At 38.7% G+C, this 23,045-nt stretch overlaps 1 pseudogene; it reads right to left on the bottom strand.

Annotated features, from left to right (window-relative positions):
• LOC112449025 (putative ATP-dependent RNA helicase Pl10) overlaps window positions 1-22,440 on the bottom strand; it is a 112,465-nt pseudogene extending 90,025 nt beyond the window's left edge.
• Between the last annotated feature and the right edge of the window lie 605 nt (window positions 22,441-23,045).

The following is a 23,045-nucleotide window of genomic DNA, read 5'->3' as shown; positions in this document are numbered from 1 at the left end:
TATTCCATGTTCCTGGGTAGGAAGAATCAGTACTGTGAAAATGACTATACTACAAAATGCAATCTACATATTCTGTGCAATCCCTACTGAATTACCAATGGCATTTTTCACAGAAGTAGAACAAAATAATCACAATTCATACAGAAATAAGAAAGACCTAGAATAGGCAATGCAGTCTTGATAAAAAAGAATGGAGCTGGAGAAATCAACTTCCTGATTTCAGATTATACTAAAAAGCTACAGTCACCAGGACAGTATAGCACTGGCACAAAAACACAAATATAGACCAACTGAAAAAGATAGAAACTCAAAAATAAACCCATGAACCTGCAGGGACCTTTTTTTGTTTTGTTTTGTTTTATATATTGTTTCTTTTACTTCACAATATTTTTCCATATTAAGTACTCACCTACAACATAATTTTTGATGACATAATTTTTTATAGCATAACATTGTATTTGTCCAGCCTATTGGACACTGTTTCCAAAGACAACAAAACTTTAAAGATGATTTGCATACAGACAGGGCAAGAATGATTCTCAGTTCCCACTTGTTTGCAAGCCAGTGTTCTGGAAATAAGAGAGCGCAGGGTGGCATGCACTGGGTTGCCTAAGGAAGGGTCTAGCAGATCATCCGAGGAAAACAGCTCTTGCCCATCCCATCCTCTGGGCCCGTCTTTTCTTCCTCCCTGAAGGAAGATCAAAGATTTTCACAACCTGCAGATCCTGTGGATTTTCTTCATTAAATCAGTCAAGTGTTTGCACTTAGGAAAGTCAGGGACACAGGAGTTGAATGGGGAATGAGAAGAATAACTTGACACACTTAATGTAATTATGGAGGGTGAAAATATATTTTTATTTATTCTTTTTTAATTTTATTTTTTAACTTTACAATATTGTATTGGTTTTGCCATATATCAACACAAATCTGCCAGAGGTATACACGTGTTCCCCATCCTGAACCCTCCTCCCTCCCCGTATCATCCCTCTGGGTCATCCTAGTGCACCAGCCCCAAGAACCCAGTATCATGCATCGAACCTGGGCTGGTGACTCATTTCAAAAATGATATTATATGTTTCAATGCCATTCTCCCAAATCATCCCACCCTCTGCCTCTCCCACAGAGTCCAAAAGATTGTTCTATACATCAGTGTTTCTTTTACTGTCTCGTATACAAGGTTATTGTTACCATCTTTCTAAATTCCATATATATGCCTTAGTATACTGTATTGGTGTTTTTCTTTCTGGCTTACTTCACGCTGTATAATAGGCTCCGGTTTCATCCATGTCATTAGAACGGATTCAAATGTATTCTTTTTTTTTTTATGTTTAATTTAATTTAATTTTATTTTATTTTATTTTTTTTTTGTGGTGGCACTATTTATTTCATATCTAATTTCACATCATGGTAGCTAACATTATTTGGGTGAAACTCTCTGGTACATATTATAATGATGAGTGATGAGCTGAGTTGTACAAACTCTCTGACTACCCTTCATGATGAAAAAAGGCAATAGACCCCAAGAAGGACTTCATTAAGTGTGTTTTGGTCCAATAATCAGTTTCAGGACATACTGCTTCATCACCATCATCGAAGAGAAACTCTGACTGACCTCACAGATTCTAATCATGCTGAGTCACTTCAGTCATATCTGACTCTTTGGTTTTTTTTTTTTTTTTCCTTGTTAATTTTCTGTTTAGTTGATCTATCCATAGGTGTGAGTGGGGTATTAAAGTCTCCCACTATTATTGTGTTGTTGTTAATTTCTCCTTTCATACTTGTTAGCATTTGTCTTACATACTGCGGTGCTCCCATGTTGGGTGGATATATATTTATAATTGTTATATCTTCTTCTTGGATTGATCCTTTGATCATTATGTAGTGACCTTCTTTGTCTCTTTTCACAGCCTTTGTTTTAAAGTCTAATTTATCTGATACAAGTATTGTGACTCCTGCTTTCTTTTGGTCCCTATTTTCATGGAAAATCTTTTTCCAGCCCTTCACTTTCAGTCAGTATATGTCCCCTGTTTTGAGGTGGGTCTCTTGTAGACAACATATGTAGGGGTCTTGTTTTTGTATCCATTCAGCCAGTCTTTGTCTTTTGGTTGGGGCATTCAACCCATTTACGTTTAAGGTAATTACTGATAAGTATGATCCCATTGCCATTTACTTTATTGTTTTGGGTTCGAGTTTATACACCATTTTTGTGTTTCCTGTCTAGAGAATATCCTTTAGTATTTGTTGGAGAGCTGGTTTGGTGGTGCAGAATTCTCTCAGCTTTTGCTTGTCTGAAAAGCTTTTGATTTCTCCTTCATACTTGAATGAGATCCTTGCTGGGTACAATAATCTGGGCTGTAGGTTATTTTCTTTCATCATTTTAAGTATGTCTTGCCATTCCCTCCTGGCTTGAAGAGTTTCTATTGAAAGATCAGCTGTTATCCTTATGGGAATTCCCTTGTGTGTTATTGGTTGTTTTTCCCTTGCTGCTTTTAATATTTGTTCTTTGTGTTTGATCTTTGTTAATTTGATTAATATGTGTCTTGGTGTGTTTCTCCTTGGGTTTATCCTGTTTGGGACTCTCTGGGTTTCTTGGACTTGGGTGATTATTTCCTTCCCCATTTTAGGGAAGTTTTCCACTATTATCTCCTCAAGTATTTTCTCATGGTCTTTCTTTTTGTCTTCTTCTTCTGGAACCCCTATGATTCGAATATTGTAGCGTTTAATATTGTCCTGGAGGTCTCTGAAATTGTCCTCATTTCTTTTAATTCGTTTTTCTTTTTTCCTCTCTGATTCATTTATTTCTACCATTCTATCTTCTAATTCACTAATCCTATCTTCTGCCTCCGTTATTCTACTATTTGTTGCCTCCAGAGTGTTTTTAATTTCATTTATTGCATTATTCATTATATATTGACTCTTTTTTATTTCTTCTAGGTCCTTGTTAAACCTTTCTTGCATCTTCTCAATCCTTGTCTCCAGGCTATTTATCTGTGATTCCATTTTAATTTCAAGATTTTGGATCAATTTCACTATCATTATTTGGAATTCTTTATCAGGTAGATTCCCTATCTCTTCCTCTTTTGTTTGGTTTGGTGGGCATTTATCCTGTTCCTTTATCTGCTGGGTATTCCTCTGTCTCTTCATCTTGTTTAAATTGCTGAGTTTGGGAGTCCTTTCTGTATTCTGGCAGTTTGTGGAGTTCTCTTTATTGTGGCGTTTCCTCGCTGTGTGTGGGTATGTAGAGGTGGCTTGTCAAGGTTTCCTGGTTAGGGAAGTTTGTGTCGGTGTTCTGGTGGGTGGAGCTGTATTTCTTCTCTTTGTTCAGTCGCGCTGTGGGGAGGGAGGGAGGGATGCTGCAAACAAATGACACTGGCGTGCGCTCGCAATGCCTCAGCCACACTGGGTCTGCCCCCGCTCACGGCGCATGTAGCCTCCCTGCCCACACTGCTCAGGCTCTAGGTTGTTCTGCCGGGAACAATCCAAGGCTGACCCTGGGTTGCATGCACTTCCCAGGTCCAAGCCGCTCAGGTTCAGGCACTCAGGTAGTCCTCAGAGGCGGAGACTCAGTTGGGCCTGCGTTTTGTGCTCTTCCCAGGTCCGAGCAGCTCAGGTGATGAGGTGTTTGGCGAGCGCCAATGCTGCGACTTATCGCCTCCCCGCCACTCGGTTATCTGGGTGTAAAACCGGCGCACCTTCTCAGGCAGATGTTGACCGTCCAGACCCCCAATAAGTTTTAGTTAGCAAAGAAGCCAGTTTTATAGATAATGTCTCTCTGGGGCTGCGATTGCCCCCTTCTGGCTCTGGCTGCCTGTCACCGGAGGGGGAAGGTCTGCAGCCGGCTATCTCTGTTTAGTCCTTTGTTCCGTGCGCGGGCTGGCAGTGTCTTAGGTTAGGGCTGGCTTTTCGCATGGTAGATATCCCACAGTCTGGTTTGCTAGCCCAAATTATTTCGCTCAGATAGTGCTCAGGGTATTCAGGCCAGATTCTTACTCTCAGCAATGCAGCCCGCGCCGCGCCTCCCTGTCTTTTATTAAAGACAATAAAAGAGACAAAAGAGGGAGGGACGGAGTTCCATCCCGGGAAGGGAGTCTTAAAAAGAGAGAAGTTTCCAAACACCAGGAAACCTTCTCACTGCCGAATCCGTGCCGAGCTTTGGAAGCACAGAGGGCAACATAACAGGGAGAAAAAATGTATTCTTTTTAATGGCTGAATAATACTCCATTGTGTATATGTACCACTGCTTTCTTATGCATTCATCTGCCGATGGATATCTAGGTTACTTCCATGTCCTGGCTATTATAAACAGTGCTGCGATGAACATTGGGGTACATGTGTCTCTTTCAATTCTGGTTTCCTGCAAGTGTATGCCCAGCAGTGGGATTGCTGGATCATAAGGCAGTTCTATTTCCAGTTTTTTAAGGAATCTCCATACTGTTCTCTATAGTGGCTGTACTAGTTTGCATTCCCACCAACAGTGTAAGAGGGTTCCTTTTTCTCCACACTCTCTCCAGCATTTATTGCTTGTAGACTTTTGGATCGCAGCATTCTGACTGGCGTGAAATGGTACCTCATTGTGGTTTTGATTTGCATTTCTCTGATAATGAGTGATGTTGAGCATCTTTTAATGTGTTTGTTAGCCATCTGTATGTCTTCTTTGGAGAAATGTCTACTTAGTTCTTTGGCCCTTTTTTTGATTGGGTCGTTTATTTTTCTGGAATTGAGCTGCAGGTGTTGCTTGTATATTTTTGAGATTAGTTGTTTGTCAGTTGCTTCATTTGCTATTATTTTCTCCCATTCTTAAGGCTGTCTTTTCACCTTGCTTATAGTTTCCTTTGTTGTGCAGAAGCTTTTAAGTTTAATTAGGTCCCATTTGTTTATTTTTGCTTTTATTTCCAATATTCTGGGAGGTGGGTCATAGAGGATCCTGCTGTTGTGTATGTCGGAGAGTGTTTTGCCTATGTTCTCCTCTGGGAGTTTTATAGTTTCTGTTCTTACATTTAGATCTTTAATCCATTTTGAGTTAATTTTTGTTCATGGTGTTAGAAAGTGTTCTAGTTTCATTCTTTTACAAGTGGTTGACCAGTTTTCCAAGCACCACTTGTTAAAGAGATTGTCTTTAATCTATTGTATATCCTTGCCTCCTTTGTCAAAGATAAGGTGTCCATAGGTGTGTGGGTTTATCTCTGGGCTTTCTATTTTGTTCCATTGATCTATATTTCTGTCTGTGCCAGTACCATACTGTCTTGATAACTGTGGCTTTGTAGTACAGCCTGAAGTCAGGCAAGTTGATTCCTCCAGTTCCATTCTTCTTTCTCAAGATTGCTTTGGCTATTCGAGGTTTTTTGTATTTCCATACAAATTGTGAAATTATGTGTTCTAGCTCTGTGAAGAATACTTTTGGTAGCTTGATAGAGATTGCATTGAATCCACAAATTGCTTTGGGTAGTATACTCATTTTCACTATATTGATTCTTCCAATCCATGAACATGGTATATTTCTCCATCTATTAGTGTCCTCTTTGATTTCTTTCTACAGTGTTTTATAGTTTTCTATATATAGGTCTTTAGTTTCTTTAGGTAGATATATTCCTAAGTATTTTATTCTTTCCGTTGCAATGGTGAATGGAATTGTTTCCTTAATCTCTCTATTTTCTCATTATTAGTGTATAGGAATGCAAGAGATTTCTGTGTGTTGATTTTATATCCTGCAACCTTACTATATTCATTTATTAGTTTTAGTAATTTTCTGGTGGAGTCTTTAGGGTTTTCTATGTAGAGGATCATGTCATCTGCAAACAGTGAGAGTTTTACTTCTTCTTTTCAAATTTGGATTCCTATTATTTCTTTTTCTGCTCTGATTGCTGTGGCCAAAACTATGTTGAATAGTAGTGGTGAAAGTGGGCACCCTTGTCTTGTTCCTGACTTTAGAGGAAATGCTTTCAATTTTTCACCATTGAGGATAATGTTTGCTGTGGGTTTGTCATATATAGCTTTTATTATGTTGAGGTATGTTCCTTCTATTCCTGCTTTCTGGAGAGTTCTTATCATAAATGGATGTTGAATTTTTCAAAGGCTTTCTCTGCATCTATTGAGATAATCATATGGTTTTTATTTTTCAATTTGTTAATGTGGTGTATTACATTGATTGATTTGCGGATATTGAAGACTCCTTGCATCCCTGGGATAAAGCCCACTTGGTCATGGTATATGATCTTTTTAATGTGTTGTTGGATTCTGATTGCTAGAATTTTGTTAAGGATTTTTGCATCTATGTTCATCAGTGATATTGGCCTGTAGTTTTCTTTTTTTGTGGGATCTTTGTCAGGTTTTGGTATTAGGGTGATGGTGGCCTCATAGAATGAGTTTGGAAGTTTACCTTCCTCTGCAATTTTCTTTTGCTTGTCTGTAAAGCTTTTGATTTCTCCCTCATATTTGAATGAGATCCTTGCTGGGTACAGTAATCTGGCTGTAGGTTATTTTCTTTCATCACTTCAAGTGTGTCTTGCCATTCCCTCCTGGCTTGAAGTGTTTCTATTGAAAGATCAGCTGTTATCCTTATGGGAATTCCCTTGTGTGATATTTGTTTTCTTCCCCTTGGTGCTTTTAATATTTGTTCTTTGTGTTTGAGCTTTGTTAATTTGATTAATATGTGTCTTGGGTTGTTTTGCCTTGGGTTTATCCTGTTTGGGACTCTCTGGGTTTCTTGGACTTGGGTGATTATTTCCTTCCCCATTTTAGGGAAGTTTTCAACTATTATCTCCTCAAGTATTTTCTCATGATCTTTCTTTTTTGTCTTCTACTTCTGGGACTCCTATGATTCGAATGTTGTAGTGTTTAATATTGTCCTGGAGGTCTCTGAGATTGTCCTCATTTCTTTTAATTCATTTTTCTTTTTTCCTCTCTGATTCATTTATTTCTACCATTCTATCTTCTAATTTACTAATCCTATCTTCTGCCTCCGTTATTCTACTATTTGTTGCCTCCAGAGTGTTTTTGATCTCATTTATTGCATTATATATTGACTTTTTTTTATTTCTTCTAGGTCCTTGTTAAATCTTTCTTGAGTCTTCTCAACCCTTGTCTCCAGGCTATTTATCTGTGACTCCATTTTGATTTCAAGATTTTGGATCATTTTCACTATCATTACTCAGAATTTTTTTCCAGAAGATTCCCTATCTCTTCCTCTTTTGTTTGGTTTGATGGGTATTTATCCTGTTCCTTTACCTGCTGGATATTCCTCTGTCTCTTCATCTTGTTTATATTGCTGAGTTTGGGGTGTCCTTTCTGTTTTCTGGCAGTTTGTGGAGTTCTCTTTATTGTGGAATTTCCTCGCTGTGTGTGGGTTTGTACAGGTGGCTTGTCAAGGTTTCTTCGTTAGGGAAGCTTGTGTCGGTGCTCTGGTGGGTGGAGCTAGATTTCTTCTCTCTGGATTCCAATGAAGTGTCCAGTAATGAGTTGTGAGATGTCTATGCTTTTGTAGTAACTTTGGGTAGCCTATACTTCGGAGCTCAAGGCTGTGTTCCTGTGTTGCTGGAGAATTTGCATGGTATGTCTTTTTTCGGAACTTGTTGGCCCTTGGGTGGTGCCTGGTTTCAGTGTACGTATGGAGGCGTTTGATGAGCTCCTGTCGACTAATGTTTCCTGGAGTCAGGAGTTCCCTGGAGTCAGGGTTTGGACTTAAGCCTCCTGCTTCTGGTTTTCAGTCTTATTTTTACAGTAGTCTCAAAACTTCTTCTGTACAGCACCATTGATAAAACATCTAGGTTAAAGATGAAAAGTTTCTCCACAGTGAGGAACACCCAGAGAGGTTCACAGAGTTACATGGAGAAGAGAAGAGGGAAGAGGGAGATAGCAGTGACCTGAATGAGATGAGGTGGAATCAATAGAGGAGAGAGCAGGCTAGCCAGTAATCACTTCCTTATGTGCACTCCACAACTGGACCGCTCAGAGATGTTCATGGAGTTATACAGAGAAGAGAAGAGGGAGGAAGGAGACAGAGGTGGCCAGGAGGCTAAAAGGGGGAAATGAAAAGGAGAGAGACAGATCCAGACAGTAATCAGTTCCCTAAGTGTTCTCCACTGTCTGGAACACACAGAAATTCACAGAGTTGGGTAGACCAGAGAGAGGTTAGGGAGGAGACACAGGCGACCTGGTGGAGAAAAAGGAGAGTCCAAAGCGGGAGAGAGCAGTCAAGCCAGTAATCTCTCTCCCAAGTAAAAATGGGTACTGAAAATTGGGTTCTTAAAGGTACAAAATTGATAACAAATACCAAAAAGCAAAAATTAAAAATCTAGAGTAAAGTTTGGAATTTCAAAAATACAATGTTAAAGAAAAGAAGAAGAAAAGTAAAGAGAAAAAAAGTCACAAAAATTTTATAAAAAAATATATATAGATACAAAATTGATAACAAATACCAAAAAGCAAAAATTAAAAATCTAGAGTAGAGTTTGGAATTTCAGAAATACAATGTTAAAGAAAAGCAGGAAAAAAAAAAAAAAAGAATGAGAAAAAAAAGTCACAAAAATTATAAAAAATATATATATGAAGTTTGCTTTAAAAAAATACAGTTTGTTTTTTTTCCTTTGTGCAAAGTAATATTAGGTTATAAAAGTGAAAATTAAAGGAGTAATAGAGAACTTAAAATTTTTTAAAAAATTAAAAAAAAAAAGAAAGAATGATCGTAGAAATAGTAAAAATATATCTAGGACATTCTCTGGTGTTGTTGTGGGTATTGTGCGGTCAGTTCATTTTTGGCTAGTTTCTTGGTCCGGCTTATATTTCTCAAGATCTATAGGCCCCTTCCCATGTAGTCGGTACTAACGACAAGGTTTTAATCTATTGCACCTGTTGCTTCCAAGGCGCTTCCCTCTGTTTTAGCTTCTTCTGTTTGCTGGTCTCTTCAGTGTTTGATTTCAGCCCTGACACAAAGGGGGCGGTGGTGGACACTTTTTTTTTTTTTTTTTTAGGCTCACTTGTTTAGTCCCACTGTGGGGAGGGAGGGATGCTGCAAACAAATAACACTGGTGTGTGCTCACAGTGCCTCAGCCACACTGGGCCTGCCCCCGCTCACGGCACATGTACCCTCCCTGCCCACGCTGCTCAGGCTCTAGGTTGCTCCACTGGCAACCATCCAGGGCCAGCCCTGGGCTGCACGCACCTCCCAGGTCTAAGCCGCTCAGGTTCAGGCACTCAGGTAGTCCTCAGAGGCACAGACTTGGTTGGGCCTGTGTTTTGTGTCCTTCCCAGGTCCAAGCAGCTCAGGTGATGAGGTGTTTGGCGAGCGTGGTCACTGCAACTTATCGCCTCCCCACCACTAGGTTTTCTGGGTGTACAACCGGTGCACCTTCTCAGGCGGATGTTGACTGTCCAGAACCCCAAGAAGTCTTAGTTAGCAAAGAAGCCTGCTTACAGTTTTGTAGATAATGTCTCTCTGGGGCTGTGATTGGCCCCTTCCGGCTCTGGCTGCCTATCACCGGAGGGGGATGGTCTGTAGCCAGCTAACTCTGTTCAGTCCTTTGTTCTGTGCGTGGGCCTGGAAGTGTCTTAGGTTAGGGCTGGCTTTTCGTGTGATAGATATCCCACAGTCTGGTTTGCTAGCCCAAGTTATTTTGCTCAGATAGCACTCAGGGCAGTCATGCCAATTCCTTACTCTAAGCGATGCAGCCCGTGCCCCACTGCCCAGCCCCCGCTTGCTAGTGGTGGGTGCAGGTATCTGCACCGCTTCTCCGCTTGGGGAGTTACTGTTAAGCTCGTAATCTGTGGGTTTTAATTGTTTATTTATTTTTCCTCCCTGTTATATTGCCCTCTGTGCTTCCAAGGCTCAGCACAGACTCGGCAGTAAGAGTGTTTACTGGTGTTTGGAAACTTCTCTCTTTTTAAGACTCCCTTTCCAGAACGGAGCTCTGTCCCTCCCTCTTTTGTCTAATTTTTTGTCTTTTATATTTTTTCCTACCTCCTTTCGAAGACAATAGGCTGCTTTTCCGGGTGCCTGATGTCCTCTGCCAGCATTCAGAAGTTGTTTTGTGGAATTTACTCAGTGTTTAAATGTTCTTTTGATGAATTTGTGGGGAAGAAAGTGGTCTCTCAGTCCTATTCCTCCGCCATCTTAGCTCCCCCTCTGTACCTTATTTTTGACAAAGGATGCAAGAATATACAGTGGAACAAAGACAGCCTCTTCAATAAGTAGTGCTGGGAAAACTGGACAGCTGCATGTATAATAATGAAATTAGAATACTTCCTAACATCATACAAAAAGATAAACTCAAAATGGAGGAAAGACCTAAATGTAAGACCAGAAACTATAAAACTCCCAGAGGAAAACATAGGCAGAACACTTTGATTTTGATGACATAAATCAAAACAAGATTCTTTATGATCCACATCCTAGTGTAACAGAAATAAAAACAAAAGTAAACAAATGGGACCTGATTAAACTTAAAAGTTTTTGCACAGCAAAGGAAACTGATATGAAATCATAACCCTCAGGATGGGAGCAAACAATAGCAAATGAAACAAGTGACAAAGGACTAATTTCCAAAATATACAAGCAGCTCATACAACTCAATACCAGAAAAACAAACAACTCAGTCAAAAAAGTGAGAAAAAGACCTAAACAGTCATTTCTCCAAAGAATACACACAGATGGCTAACAAACACATGAAAAGATGATCAACATCCCCATTATTAGTAAAATGCAAATCAAAACTGCAATAAGATATTACCTTGAACCAGTCAGAATGGTCATCATCAAAGTCTTCAAATAATAAATGCTGGAGAGGGTGTGGAGAAAAGGGAAAGCTCCTGCACTGTTGGTGGGAATGTAAATTGATACAGCCACTATGGAAGACGGTATGGAGATTCCTTAAAAAACTAGAAATAAAATCACCATTTGAACAAGCAACCCCACTCTTAGGCATAAACCCTGAAGAAGCCAAAATTGAAAAAGACACATGTATCCCATTGTTCATTATAGCACTATTTACAATAGGTAGAACATGAAAGCAACCTAGATGTCCATTGACAGATGAATGGATAATGAAGTTGTGGTACAGATGATAGCTTATGGTGAATGATGTTATATTTGTGATCTCTTAAGAAAAAAATTTAGCATCAGGACCAGGGACCTGACTTGATCACTTGAGAGTTTTGTGTAGCTTTTGTATTGTTTTATTAAAGAAAGAAAAGGGATAGAGAAAGGTTCTGAAATAAACATCAGAAGTGGGTGAAGAGTGCCCCTCTGCTAGTTTTCAGTTCAGTCCAATCTCTGAGTCCTGTCCAATTGTTTGTGACCCCATGAACCGCAGTACACCAGGCCTCCCTGTCCATCACCAACTCTCAGAGTCCACCAAAACCCATGTCCATCGAGTCAGTGATGCCATCCAACGATCTCATCCCCCGTCGTTCCCTTCTCCTCCTGCCCTCGATCTTTCCCAGCATCAGGGTTTTTTCAAAAAAGTCAGCTCTTCACATCAGGTGGCCAAAGTATTTGAGTTTCAGCATCAGCATCAGTCTTTCCAATGAATATTCAGGACTGATTTCCTTTAGGATGGACTGGTTGGATTTCCTTGCAGTCCAAGGGACTCTCAAGAGTCTTCTCCAACACCACAGTTCAAAAGCATGAATTCTTTGGTGCTCAGCTTTCTTTATAGTCCAACTCTCAAATCCATACATGACCACTGGAAAAACCATAGCCTTGACTAGGCAGACCTTTCTTGACAAAGTACTGTCTCTGCTTTTTAATATGCTGTCTAGGTTGGTCATAACTTTCCTTCCAAGGAGTAAGAATCTTTTAATTTCATGGCTTCAATCAACATCTGCAGTGAATTTGGAGCCCAGAAAAATAAAGTCAGCCACTGTTTCCCCATCAATTTGCCATGAAGTGATGGGACTGGATGCCATGATCTTAGTTTTCTGAATGTTGAGCTTTAAGCCAACTTTTTCACTCTCTTCTTTCACTTTCATCAAAAGGCTCTTTAGTTCTTCTTCACTTTCTGCCATAAGGGTGGTGTCATCTGCATATCTGAGGTTATTGATATTTCTCCCGGCAATCTTAATTCTAGCTTGTGCCTCCTCCAGATCAGCATTTCTCATGATGTACTCTGCATATAAGTTAAATAAGCAGGGTGACAATATACAGCCTTGACGAACTCCTTTTCCTATTTGGAACCAGTCTGTAGTTCTATGTCCAGTTCTAACTGTTGCTTCCTGACCTGCATACAGATTTGTCAAGAGGCAGGTCAGGTGATCTGGTATTCCCATCTCTTTCAGAATTTTCCACAGTTTGTTACAATCCACACAGTCAAAGGATTTGGCATAGTTTTAGCAAGCTGTTTTTGTCTTTTAGAAAGCTCTTATCAAATAAGAAAGACACCTCAAGCCTGCTGGAATTTCACCAGGCTTCTCTCCCACAACAAGCATTTTTGAGATAGTATGGCACGAGATGTGTCATTCCCCAACCATAAAAAAGTTGATATGAATACTGATTTGTTGAGCTATTCCCAGCCATATGTTTGAGAAAAGAAAAAAACAAAAATGTTAGGCTTAGGTGGAACTATTTTGAGGAAAGGCAAATTCCAATTCAAATACATAGTTTCATTAATATAGAATAATTAAAACATTTCCACAGAGAAATTTCCTTTTAATTTTGTGTGGAGAAGGAAAAAAATCTCACAGTTGTTATCTGTTTTCTCCTGCTGTTGAAGGGAGAGAGAACACTTGCAGCCTGTTTCCTCCCTTTGGAGACCCCTGGCCTTCCTGCCTGTTACCCTCTCACATATACACAATGGAATATTAATCACCCATAAAAGAAGGAACACATCTGAGTCAGTTCTAATGAGGTGGATGAACCTAGAACCTATTATACAGAGTGAAGTAAGTAAAAAAGAGAAAAATAAATATCGTATTCTAATGCATATATATGGAATCTAGAAAAATGGTACTGAAGAATTTATTTTACAGGGCAGCAATGGAGAAATAGACATAGAGAATAGACTTATGGACATGGGGAAAGGGGAGGAGAGGGTGAGATATATGGAGAGAGTAGCACAGAAACTTACATTACCATAAGTAAAATAGATAGCCAATGTCTCAGGCAACTCAAACAGGGGCTCTGTATCAACCTAGAAGGGTGGAAAGGGGAGAGGGGTGGGAGGGAGGTTCATAAGGGTGAGGACATATGTATACCTATGGAGTATATCAAGGCTGTATATTGTCACCCTACTTATTTTAACATATATGCAGAGTACATCATGAGAAATGCTGGACTGCAGGAAGCACAAGCTGGAATCAAGATTGCCAGGAGAAATATCAATAACCTCAGATATGCAGATGACACCAGGCAGAAAGTGAAGAACTAAAGAGCCTCTTGATGAAAGTGAAAGAGGAGAGTGAAAAAATTGGCTTAAAGCTCAACATTCAGAAAACTAAGATCACGGCACCTGGTCCCATCACTTCATGGAAAATAGATGGGGAAACAGTGGGAACAGTGGCTGACTTTATTTTTCTGGGCTCCAAATTCACTGCAGATGGTGACTGCAGCCATGAAATTAAAAGACGCTTACTCCCTGGAAGGAAAGTTATGACCAACCTAGACAGCATATTAAAAAGCAGAGACATTATTTTGCCAACAGAGGTCAGTCTAGTCAAGGCTATGGTTTTTCCAGTGGTCATGTATGGATGTGAGAGTTGGACTATAAAGAAAGCTGAGCACCAAAGAATTGATGCTTTTGAACTGTGGTGTTGGATAAGACTCTTGAGAGCCCTTGGACTGCAAGGAGATCCAACCAGTCCATCCTGAAGGAAATCAGTCCTGAATATTCATCGGAAAGACTAATGCTGATGCTGAAACTCCAATACTTTGACCACTTGATGTGAAGAGCTGACTCTTTTGAAAAGACCCCGATGCTGGGAAAAATTGAGGGCAGGAGGAGAAGGGGATGACAGAAGATGAGATGGTTGGATGGCATCACCGACTTGATGGACATGGGTTTTGGTGGACTCCGGGAGTTAGTAATGGACAGGGAGGCCTGGTGTGCTTTGGTTCATGGGGTCACAAATAGTCAGACATGACTGAGTGACTGAACTGAACTGAAATGATGGCTGATTCATGTTAAGGTTTGACAGAAAACAACACAATTTTGTAAAACAAGTATCCTTCAATTAGAAAATAAATAAATTAAAAAAAAATTCAATATAGATACTCAAGACGCCAGAGAGGTTAACTGCAGATGGCTTTCCAAGTGGCACTAGTGGTAAAGAATCTGTTTGGCAATGCAGGAGGCATTAAGACATAGGTTTGATCCCTGGGTTGTTCTTTCCAGGTAGGAATATGCCAAAATAGAATTTTCTGGGATATGATGTAATAATAATAATATATATATATATATCTGAGTGGGCTTCTCTGGTAGCTCAGCTGGTGAAAAAAAAAATACACCTGCAGTACAGAAGACCTGGGTTCAGTCCCTGGGTTGGGAAGATCTCCTGGAGGAGGGCATGGCAACCCACTCCTGTATTCTTGTCTGGAGAATCCCATGGACAGAGGAGCCTGTTGGGTTATAGTACATAGGGTCACAAAGAGTTGGACATAACTGAAATGACTTAGCACACATAGATTTGTTTATATTCAAAGATTTTTCAGACCAACAATCATAGAAGCATCACAAATGTGTCTTGAGCACATATCCTCATCTTCTCTCTGCAGATATTTTTTGACACATCAGTGTTCAAGGACAGATTCTGCCCACTAAGTTTCCAAGGTGATTCTCTCAGAAGGGAAGGGTAATTTACTCTATGTAAATACTCCAAATTCAGTTTTTTGGGTGGTTCTATCCTAAAACACAGATCTCTTATATATTTAGTTCTTTTTCTGCCCATTCCAGGGTAAAAAAGTGGGTACAGAAATAACATGAATATTACTTGTTTGTAAGTAAAAATTCAGTTCATTTCAGTCCCTCAGTCCTGTCCAACCCTTTGTGACCCCATGGACTGCAGCACGCCAGGTCTCCCTGTCCATCACCAACTCATGGAGTTTACTCAGACTTATGTCCATTGAGTCAGTGACACCATCCAACCATCTCATCAAAACAGTCTGCTCTATTGCAGAAACCTTGCATGTGAATTCAGAACATTAATTAATATGGATATTGAAAACCTAATGGAAGTGTTAACCAGATATTAGCTAAAAGGTCATATCATGCTCCAAAAGCAACTGAGGTATTTAGCTCAGATGCCAACATAGGCTAAAATTCTATTACTATGTAAAAAGGGGAGCATAATATTAAGGCAAAACTGGCATATTTGATCACAGTAAGAGAATAGATATCTACCACAGTTAGAAACATGATACTTCATTATGACAAAACGATCAATTTAAGCTTTACTCCTGCAATTACATCAATTTATTGCATATCATTGATTCAAACTGTACTTATTCACATTGTTATCTTTTTTTTTATACTTTGTGTATGTATGTGGATTATTTTGATGTGTTTTCCTTCTACTTTCTGGCTTGTCACTGCACCAATTAACAATCTGGTTTCATGAAATAAACCACATTTAGTCAAGACATTTTTGGGGTTTTTTGTTGCTGTTTTGTATTGTTAAACACAATTTACTAAGATTTTATTAAGAATTTTACCATCTATATTTATAAACTATATTTAACTTTAGCTTTGTTTTCTCATAGTATCTTCATGTGGTTTTAGTATCAGAGTAGTGTTCGCTTCATTGAATGAATTGTCCCTGTGATGGTTGATTTTATGTGTCAAGTTGACCACACTAAGGGATGCCGAGTCCAGTCAACATTATTTCTGGATATATGTGAGTATTTCTGAAAAGGATTTCAGTATTTGATTCAGTAGGCTGAGTGAAGAAATTCACCCTCAGCAATATAGGCTGACATCATTCCATCCCTTGGGACATGAATGGAGTGAAAAAATCTTAAACTGGCAAATTCTCCTTGAGCTGAGCTATCCATCTTCTCTTGCCTTCAGACATTGCAGCTCCTGAATACTGGGCTTTCAAACTTCAGTACTTAACACCAGTGACCCAATTCCCAGGCCTTTGGCCTCAGACTGAATTATAACAAAAGCTTTTCTAGTTTTCCAGTTGTTATTCAGCCTCAAAAATAGCCACATTTTAAAAACTGTTGTGCGTGTGAACATGATCAGATTTATATTTTAAGAAAATATATTATTTAACATGATTATTAGCATTTTTCACACCCATTTAACATTTCAGCTTATACCATGTTTAATTTCAGAGATTATTAATTGCCTAACAAAACATCATCTCATCTTCCTTAGAGAAGGAAAATCCTGACTTTTAGCTAGGAAATGTATCCCAGACTAAAAGACTATATCGTCAACCTCCTTTACATGTGACTATGTGACAAAGTTATGATTTATTAATTTCAAATAAAAGTATTTTAAGACCTTGGAAAAGCTCCCAAAGGGGGCTGACTCAGTCAGAATGGGTCTTACTTTGTCCTGTTCTCTCACTTTGGTCTTCAGTTATATAATTCAGATATTATGGCTTAGTATCCACTTGGGCTTAAACCATGAAGGTACTTTTGGGTTTGGAAGTCTTTCACCATATATTTCAATTTATTTTTGTTTTTGATTTGTGTTTAGCTGTATCTTTTTTCATCTATTCAAAATCTATGATTTTTCCTTCCAGTTATTCTGCTATATAATTGATACATAACACTGTGTAAGTTTAAGGTATTCATCATAATGATTTGATTTGCATACATCATGAAATGATTGCCACGATAATGGTTCAGTTCAGTTCAGATCAGTCGCTCAGTCATGTGCAAATCTTTGCGACCCCATGAATCACAGCACGCCAGGCCTCCCTGTCCATCAGCAACTCCCGGACTTCACTCAGACTCCTGTCCATTGAGTCAGTGATACCATCCAGCCATCTCATCCTCTGTCATCCCCTTCTCCTCCTGCCCCCAATCCCTCCCAGCATCAGAGTCTCTTCCAATGAGTCAACTCTTTGCATGAGGTGCCCAAAGTACTGGAGTTTCAGCTTCAGCATCATTCCCTCCAAAGAAATCCCAGGGCTGATCTCCTTCAGAATGGACTGGTTGGATCTCCTTGCAGTCCAAGGGACTCTCAAGAGTCTTCTCCAACACCACAATTCAAAAGTATCAATTCTTCATTGCTCAGATTTCTTCACAGTACAATAATGCTTAGTTAACCACAATCATCATATACAGATACAGAATAAAATAAATAGAAAACATTTCCTTGTGATGAGAAATCTTACAATTTTGTCTCAACAAATATATATATATATATATATATATATATATATATATATATACATACACATAAATGTTAATCATGACCCAGATAATCACGACAGTGTGGTCACTGACCTAGAGCCAGACATACTGGAATGTGAAGTCAAATGGGCCTTAGAAAGCATCACTATGAACAAAGCAAGTGGAGGTGATGGAATTCCAGTTGAGCTATTTCAAATCCTGAAAGATGATGCTGTGAAAGTGCCGCACTCAATATGCCAGCAAATTTGGAAAACTCAGCAGTAGCCACAGGACTGGAAAAGGTCAGTTTTCATTCCAATCCCAAAGAAAGGCAATGCCAAAGAAGGCTCAAACTACTGCACAATTGCACTCCTCTCACATGCAAAAAAAGTAATGCTCAATATTCTCCAAGCCAGGCTTCAGTAATACGTGAACCGTGAACTTCCTGATGTTCAAGCTGGTTTTAGAAAAGGCAGAGGAACCAGAGATTAAATTGCCAACACCGCTGGATCATGGAAAAAGCAAGAGAGTTCCAGAAAAACATCTATTTCTGCTTTATTGACTATGCCAAAGCCTTTGACTGTGTGGATCACAATAAACTGTGGGAAATTCTGAAAGAGATGTTAATACCAGAACACCTGACCTGTCTCTTGAGAAATTTGTATGCAGGTCAGGAAGCAACAGTTAGAACTGGACATGGAACAACAGACTGGTTCCAAATAGGAAAAGGAGTACGTCAAGGCTGTATATTGTTACCCTGCTTATTTAATTTATATGCAGAGTACATCTTGAGAAATGCTGGACTGCAAGAAACACAAGCTGGAATCAAGATTGCCAGGAGAAATATGAATAACCTCAGATATGCAGATGACACCACCCTTATGGCAGAAAGTGAAGAGGAACTCAAAAGCCTCTTGATGAAAGTGAAAGTGGAGAGTGAAAAAGTTGGCTGAAAGCTTAACATTCAGAAAACTAAGATCATGGAATCTGGTCCTATCACTTCATGGGAAATAGATGGGGAAACAGTGGAAACAGTGTCAGCCTTTATTTGGGGGGACTCCAAAATCACTGCAGATGGTGACTGCAGCCATGAACCTAAAGACGCTTACTCCTTGGAAGGAAAGTTATGATGAACCTAGATAGCATATTCAAAAGCAGAAACATTACTTTGCCAACAAAGGTCCGTCTAGTCAAGGCTGGGGTTTTTCCTGTGGTCATGTATGGATGTGAGATTTGGACTGTGAAGAAGGCTGAGCACCGACGAATTGATGCTTTTGAACTGTGGTGTTGGAGAAGACTCCTGAGAGTCCCTTGGACTGCAAGGAGATCCAACCAGTCCATTCCGAAGGAGATCAGCCCTGGGATTTCTTTGGAGGGAATGATGCTGAAGCTGAAACTCCAGTACTTTGGGCACCTCATGCGAAGAGTTGACTCATTGGAAAAGACGCTGGGAGGGATTGGGGGCAGGAGGAGAAGGGGACGACAGAGGATGAGATGGCTGGATGGCATCACTGACTCAATGGATGTGAGTCTGAGTGAACTCCGGGAGTTGGTGATGGACAGGGAGGCCTGGCGTTCTGCCATTCATGAGGTTGCAAAGAATCGGACATGACTGAGTGACTGAACTGAACTGAATCCTATTTATCTTATAACTGCAAATTCATACTTTTGACTTTGTTATTGTTGTGCTTTAGTCTCTAACTGTGTTCAACTCTTTTGCAAATCCACAAGGTTCCTCTGTCCGTGGGATTTCCCAAGCAAGAACTCTGAACTAGGTTGCCATTTTCTTCTCCAGGGGTTTGTCCCAGACCCAGGAATCAGCTACCTTCATTCAATTCCCTTATCTCTACCCACTACCTTTGGTAACTTCAAATCTAATCTCTTTTTCTGTTTGTTTGTTTTTTATCCCCTTTTGAAGTGTAGCTGACCTACAACACTGTTTAGTTCTGGTGTACAACCTAGTGATTTAATATTTCTCTACATTTCAAATGATGACCACAGTAAGTCTAAATACAATCTGTCACTATACAAAGATATATAATATCTCTCTCTGTTTCCACACTGTTCATTTCATACCCATGACATTTATTTTGTAATTGGAAGCTTATACCTCTTATTTCTCTCTCACCTGTTCCTCTCATCCTCCTACCCACTCTCCTTTGGCAACCATCTGTTTGTTTTCTATATTTAGAATATATATAGACTGTCACCTTTTTTACATATAGCAAAAAAAAAAAATAATGAATAAAACAAATATATTTTTTTTCTACATGTATGAAGGTCCTGAAGTTGTCAAGCCAGTATGATGTTTTCATGGTGTTTTTCATCAACCAAGCTTCAATTATTCTGTGACTTACTACTGAAACCTAGGCTGTCTAGCAGAGTTTATGGAGAGAATGAAGAAAATGTAAAAGTTCTGAATTGTTGTAAATAAGGAAATATTTACTATTAAATACCATTATATTTACTATTATATCAATATATGAGACATTAAAAAAAAAAAAAAAAAACTTAGAACAATGCCAGGCAAATAGTAAGCACCATGTAAGCAATTGTTAAACAAAAATATTGAGAATTTATCTAAGAAACCTACAGTTGTTGTCTTTATAATTGCCATAAATGCAGAGACTGTCTTTCATTTAGGTATTCTAACTGATTTTGGCATGGCTAGTCTAATAAATAATAAAGGAAAGACAAGCACATAGTCTTCACAGACAATATTTAGCAACTTAATTTCAGTACAAAATTTAAAAGTACATGTAAGAAAACTACCTCAAGAAAGAAAAATTGGTAGGTTTAAATAACATCTTCTTTGAAAGATACTGACACTTTGACTTACAGGAGAAAAGCCTTTCTCAGGGAAATGTCTTTGAAGCCATAAATATAATAAACCTAAGCCTTGAAAGGATGTTCACAGTTGTAGCATTTTGGGGGAATAAAAATCTCTTTGTGCAATCTTTCTTTAGCTTATTTTCTATCACAAGCTCAAGCATCCATAAAAATAATGTTAAAACTCTTTTAATTAATTTACTTATAATTTCTTTCAAAAATTTGTTATTCACATTGATAAAAACATTTGCTAAAAACATTGAAAAAATAAATTGTTATTTATAAAGGTATTCATGGTATTTATAAAGATGTTAATTTTTCTAAACTGAAAATACTTCCTAAGTGCCATTTATCATTAATTTTTGTTTATGGTCTGTTAGTCAGTTTCAGTCCAAGTGACAGTGTTCATATCCAAGCCATTTTCAGTTAATTTCTTTGTAAGTTTTTTTGAGACATGGTGTCAAATGATTTATTAAAGCCAACTTATATTACATCAAATGAATTAATAGTAGTTCCTAATTATATCAAATAAGTAAACTATTTTTTCTGACATAGCTTATTTTCCATCCTTTCTTCTACATTGAATTTTATTACACAGCATAGCATTGTTATCTTTTTTCAAAATTTTTATTTTCCTAAATATACAGTTGTTGAAAATAATTTGTGTTGATCATTAACAAAATTTTGCCACTCTCTGTTTGCAAAATTCAATTTTTTTCAGATATTCAAAATTTAGTGAATTTAGGATATTTGCAACCTAGACTAGTTCAAGAGCAAAATTGTAATTGTTATAGTCTAATTATGAAATTCAATTCCACTTGGTGGTGGGAAAAAATAGCTAAAAGCACATGGGATAATTTGGGCAATATTTCTAAAGGGAAGTATATTGATAATATCCTTAGGAATTTTCCTTGTTTTTTTATAGGATTTACTACTTTCCTGACTAGAGAGACACGTATACAGATGATTTAAGGTATGCATGTGGTTGCAGTAGTTTTTCTTAAGACCTAGAGGAAAGTTACATAGAAAAAACATACTGAAAAATGCAATTTGAAAAAAGAAAAAAGAAAGAGCCTTTGTTATTGATAATAAAACATTCTGATGTCCAGAATGTTGACACTGCTTAAACTAATTTTATTTGGATTTTTGTTATTAAAGCTGTGTGCATGCTCAGTCGCTCAGTTGTGTCCAACCCTGTCAGTCTCCTCTATCCACGGAATTTTCTGGGCAAGAATATTGAAGTAGGTTGCCATTTCCTCCTCTAGGGGATCTTCCTGACCCAGGAGTCAAGCCTATGTTCCCTGCATTGAAAGGCAGATTTCTTACCATTGTGTCACATGGGAAACCTGATATGAAGCTGACTATATTTTAAATATACTATGGTAAAATATTTTTTACAATAAATTTGTCCTCAGAAATATTATTCTACAGGATAAAAATTTCTCAGAAAAAGTCAAAATCCACAAAGTAAGTTATCTACAATAGCATAACAGTTTTTATTGTGCTTCTCAGTTTCAAAAATCTATAGGTTTAATCATTTTGGAAAACTTTTGTAATATAAAGATCTAATAAAATATTATAAACATTTTTTTTTTCTCTTCTTAATTGACAAAGTTGACTTACAGCATTATATTAGGTTTAGGTTTACAATGTAGTAATTTGCTATTTTTACAGATTATACTCAATATAATGTTATAAAATATTTGAGGTACTCTGTATGTTGTAAATTGCTTTCTTGTGACATTTACTTTACACCTGGTAATTTGTACTTCTTAACCCTTCTCACCTATTGTGCCCTTCCCCCCAACGCTCTCCTCTGGCAATCACCAATCTGTTTTTGGTATCTGTGAGTCTATTTGCGTTCCTTTGTTTAATTCCTTAGATTTCACATATAAGTGAAAGCATACAGGTTTTGTCTTTCTCTGTTTATTTCACAATTCATAACACCCTCTAAAGTCATCCGTGTTGTCACAAAGAGTAAAGCTTCATTCATTTCTTACCTCTGAGTAATATTCTATTTATACATATTTATATACATTTGCCTACTAGAGATCCAGGTTTGATCCCTGAGTTGGAAATATCCCTTGGAGGTGGGACTAGCTCCACCTTGGCTCAACTAATCGATGTGGTGTGGTCTTGCTCTTTAGGGCCAAACCTAAGCCATGCAGGACGAGGGATGGGCTTTCCAGGTGAACTTGTCTGCTCTTCTCAGTCTGTCTGCCGGTCCCCTCACCTGTCTTTCCCCCTGCTGGTTGGGGAGGGTGAGGAAGACAGAGGTTGGGTGCAGCCTCTGGCCCTAGCCTTTGGTCTCCTGTCCCCGCCTTGGGCGTCAGTGGGGCCATTGGTCTTCTGACACAGCAGATGCTCTCTTCGCCTTCTCAGCGTGTGCCCCGCTAGCGGCCCTCCCTGTGGTGGGGAGGGCTGTGTCGCTGCCGCGCTGCTTTGAAGTTGGACTTCCCTGGTGGCTCAGACGGTAAAGCATCTGTCTACAATGAGGGAGACCTGGGTTCGATCCCTGCGTCGGGAAGATTCCCTGGAGAAGGAAACGGCAACCCACTTCCAGTACTCTTGCTTAGAAAATCCCATGGACAGAGGAGCTTGGTGCAGGCTACTGTCCATGGGGTCGCAAAAAGTCCGGTACGACTGAGTGACTTCACTTTCTTTCCAGTATTCTTGCCTAGAGAATTCCATGGACAGGGGAACCTGGCAGGCCACAGAGCAAAGTTTGCAGAGTTGAGCATGACTGAGTGGCTAACATTTTGACTTTCACATATACATGTATAATTATATACATGATGTTGAGCATCTTATCATGCTCCTGTTAACCCTCTAAATGTCTTTTTTGGAAAAAAAAAGATATATATATATATATATATATATATATACATACATACATATATTCCTTCTTATTCATCTGTTGATATGTAAATCATCTTGGATATGTAAA

The sequence above is a fragment of the Bos taurus genome, chromosome 12, assembly GCF_002263795.3.
Source record: "Bos taurus isolate L1 Dominette 01449 registration number 42190680 breed Hereford chromosome 12, ARS-UCD2.0, whole genome shotgun sequence".
Lineage (NCBI taxonomy): Eukaryota > Metazoa > Chordata > Mammalia > Artiodactyla > Bovidae > Bos > Bos taurus.
Note: the sequence above shows the minus strand (reverse complement) of the source record. Positions and strands in the feature narration are given on the sequence as shown.